Consider the following 4,105-nt stretch of genomic DNA (forward strand, 5'->3'; position numbering starts at 1 on the left):
ATTGTCCCTCCTGCCCTTGAGGCTAGAGTTTTTCACTCTAGTTAGACCATGAGGGGGCAGGGCGGTTCTGAAAGCCAGAACTCGGGCCTGTACTAGGGGCATGTAGCCAGACCCAACTGTTGCCCATCCAGCCAGATGAAGTCTCCATAAGGCCAAACCATCAAGTGAAATACAATTATTAGACACGATTTCCTTTTTATTGCATTAATTTTTTATTATTTTCATTCATATTTCATTGCATAATTTTCATCATTATCATGATCATCTCCACTTATTTTTGATAGGTCAACTTGGCAATGAAACGTCATTGCCAGGGCGATGATCCCTGTCCCGCCTGTTGCTACGCACAGGACCGTGGGCCATTTATCCTGTCAGCCTCCATTTCACCTTTTATAAATACGGAAAATCTGAACTGTTACCCCGTTTTGGTGGCTGCTAGCATTCAATGGACTCAATGCTTGCAAAAATGCTGGCGTGAGGCTGCATCACTCAGCACGGCTGATTTGGAGGCCTGGGCATAAGAGCACTGCTGTTGTTCTTTGCACAACTTGGTCTCAATGTCCTGCTTCTGGAATTTGAGAATTGGGCTTCTGGTGCTTTTATGTGTCTTGGCTTCCCCAGAAAGTCCTTGAGCAAGGCCTGGGCCAACATCCGCTCTGTGTGTGAGAGCCTTCCCAGGCGTCTTCATGGTCATGGGAAATTCAAGCCAGCAACGTTGAAAATGAGGCACCCCGCGATGATTCTTTCGTTAGGGGAAAAAAAAAACCCACATCGTTCTCCTTTTGTGCCACTGCAAACATTGCGACGTTTTTTGGCGGGAAGGGGAAGCTATTTTGTGTATGTGTGAAGTGGAATTTTGATAGACAGGATAAGTTGCAATCCAATTCTAAACTATAGATTTTCAGGCAGATTGATGCAACAAATTGTTAGCAAATAGCAGTTTGCAATTTGATGCTAATTAGACATAAGGCAAATATGTGCCATGACAAATTAGCAGCAAACCATACTGCAGAGGATTAGCGAGAGCTGGCACAGCTCACGCCCGGCTCCGCACACCTCCCCGGCGGCGGCGTCATCAGCGTCACCGTCAGGGCCCGCGCCAGCCTCGCCTCTCTGGGAGCAGGCAGCTGGGGGAGCAGATCAGGAACACCCCAGGCCAGCTCACAGCGTGACGCTCTGGGCCTTCACGTTCCTCCTGTGCTCACTGCCGGTCAGCGTGCTCTTTGCTGAAACCTGCGGAAGGTTCTGGAAAGCTCATTGGATATGCATATGTTTGTATTATAAAAACAAATCATGGGAACATTAGGAAACACAGGCAAGCAAAAAAGGAAAGAAAGAGAGAAAGAGAGAGAGAGAGAGAGAGAGAGAGAGAGAAAGAAAGGCATAAAAGAGAAAAAATCAAAGACCACCATGCCAGTTATTTAGTGTTCATCCGTTGACATTTTTGTTTCAAGAAGAAAAATAATATAAAATTATTTAGGACAAAAAGGGGCTCACACATATGCTGTTTGCAGCCTTTCCTTACTCAGTTCTACATTATGGATATTTTTCTTTTTTGAATCTTTCTATTTTATTAGGTTAAAAAAACACAACAAAACCAGTAGAAACTAGGGGAAAAGATGGAGAAAGAGGAGGACTGGGCAAACATCAGAGATGACAGAGAGGGAGAGGCAGGGAGAGGAGAGGGAAAGTCCGAGCAGGACAGCGGCTTCTAAGCACTAGACATCTCTTCATTTGATGACGATTTTCTGGCGCAAGGCTCGGGGCCCAGAGCCAGGGAGTGGCTCAGGAGGTGGGGGCCCAGGGCCCAGGGCAGACACAGTGGGCGGCAGTCCGTGGGCAGTGATGTACTTCTTATAGGCCTCACGGATGATCTTGAAGGCTCGAGCAGTGGCATAGGGTATGTCTGTAACAGGGTCTCGGTATAGAGCTGGACGATGGGTCACTGGACAGACCTCACGAACGGGGACCTTAGGGGGTCGCCCTTGGGGAAACTATTCCTCAAATGTTACATCATCACGAAAAGTGATGAAGGTATGTGAGCAGTGAGCAGGGGGGATGACAGGTCCAGTGCCAGCATGGGAGCAGGATCAAGTCCTTCCACACCGACATTCTCTTCCTTGGGGCCCGGCTCCCTGACAAGTGGTACTGTCACCAAATGGTAGGTGATTATAGGCCCAGGGCACTTCCGCTTCTTGTGAACCTACTTCTTTTTGTCAGCTTCAAGTCGTTCGTGTGTCTCCAATGAACCTAAGTTGAGCTCCTCTGTGATCTTGGCTTCCCTGAGTAGCTCTTCCTGGGTCAGTGGCCGCTCACAGTGGGGTCCCTTTCGCCGCCGTGACTGGCCCTGTCTCTCCTGTACCCGAAGGAATGTTTGTCGTGTATGCTCAGCTGTAGATTGACGCATGGACTTGCGGCTGTCAGAGCCATCATCCTTTAGTTCCAGCGGCAGCAGTGCCTTCTCTTCTCGGGCCTTCTGAGAGCCACCAGCTGGGGTGCTGACCTTTCGAGGCCTCAAACTCTTGAGAGGCTCCTTATAGGCTTTGGTAACTACTCAGTGCTTCCGCCTTGGCTCTTCAGCTTCTCCATCATTGGATGGCTCATCCCCTTCATGGATGTCAAAGTTAGAATCCACCTCGTCTTCCGTGTCTGACTGGTCACCTTGATATTCATCATCTCCCGACTCCTCTGTGAAACCCCCATAAGTCGTCTGGTAGAACTCCTCTTCTTCCTCTGCCTCCAGGAGCCCAGAGAGCCGGTTCCCAGCGGTCTTCCGGGGGGCCCGGCCCCCAGCCAAACTCATATCGCCTACGGAGACTGCGCCACCACCAGTGGCCCCTCACCCCCATTATGGATATTTTTCAAGTTCATGAACACAGATGTACACTTTATTTTTATTTTTAAATTTTTTATAAGTAATGGTGTTTTTTTTTTATTTGAATATTTTACTTATTTGAGAGGTAGCTTCAGACAGTGAGAGGGAGAGACAGTAAAGAGGACCTCTGTCCACTGGTTCACTCCCCAAAGGCCCACAATGACCTGAGCTGGGCTCATCCTAAGCCAGGAGCCAGCAGCTTCCTCTGGGTCTCCCACACAGGTACAGGGGCCCAAAGACTTGGGCCATCTTCCACTGCTTTCCCAGTCCATAGCAGAGAGCTGGATCGGAAGAGGAGCAGCCGGGACTCGAACTGGCGCCCATATGGGATACCGGCACTGCAGGCAGAGGATTCACCTACTGAGCCACAGCACCGGCCCCCAGATGTACACTTTAAAAAAGTAGTTATAGTGCGTTTTCTTCTAATAACCCACCCATCAGCCTCCCTCATCCCCTGCTGTTGCACGCCTGGGTTGCTTGTAAATCTAGCCCTGTGCGCACTGCACCAGTAATCAGACTTGGAAACCCGTTCCTGCACAGGTGCAACTGCTCCTGACACCCTTTCCTAGGAGGCAGCTGAAGGCAGTCATTGCAGAAGCTCCTGAATTTCTCTTCCCTCAGACTCCGCACTCCCGGAGCCCTGCCAGGTCCTGCCCACGGCTTGAATCTTCCCTCATGAGCTGTGTCCACAAAAGGCACCCTGTTCACAGGGGCTTGCCTTTGTTTATTCATGGGGTTGATAAATTTTCAGGAATTTTATCTCATCCACTTCTTGCCTCCCCAGGGTGTTGTCTCAGGATAGTGACTGGGAATTGGATTCGTGTTCAAAATCGCCTTGCTCAGTTTCTCCATCGTTATGCAGGAGGTTTTGCAGTGGAGACTCGGCTAAGTGTGTGGGTGCGAGGGTCGAAGGAGCGAGGCCTCGCTGCTCAAATGGGGCCTCATCAGATGATCCGGGGAGTCTGCAGAATTCAGGTTCTCCTCGCTGCTCTCAGCCCTCCCAGTTAACCAGCCTGGGGAGGGGCCAGGACGCCCCCTAGGTGACTCTCAGCAGTGAGGCATCTAAGGGGCACCGCTGCCATGACCCGCTGGTGCCTCTCTCTGCCGTGGTAACTGTTACCCCAGCAAGACTTGCCAGGCTGGCTTCCTTGTAGGAAGAAGAGAAGGAGTGCACGCCTCGGGCCCTGGCGTTGCCCCAACCCCGACATGCTATCTAAGGATCTGGGTTCA

The 4,105-nt window shown here is 50.6% G+C and overlaps 1 pseudogene; it reads right to left on the reverse strand.

The window, feature by feature from the left end:
• Positions 1-1,572: 1,572 nt before the first annotated feature.
• Positions 1,573-2,833, reverse strand: LOC133748162 (vacuolar protein sorting-associated protein 72 homolog; annotated as a pseudogene).
• Between the last annotated feature and the right edge of the window lie 1,272 nt (positions 2,834-4,105).

This window comes from Lepus europaeus, chromosome 19 (assembly GCF_033115175.1).
Source record: "Lepus europaeus isolate LE1 chromosome 19, mLepTim1.pri, whole genome shotgun sequence".
Classification (NCBI taxonomy): Eukaryota; Metazoa; Chordata; class Mammalia; order Lagomorpha; family Leporidae; genus Lepus; species Lepus europaeus.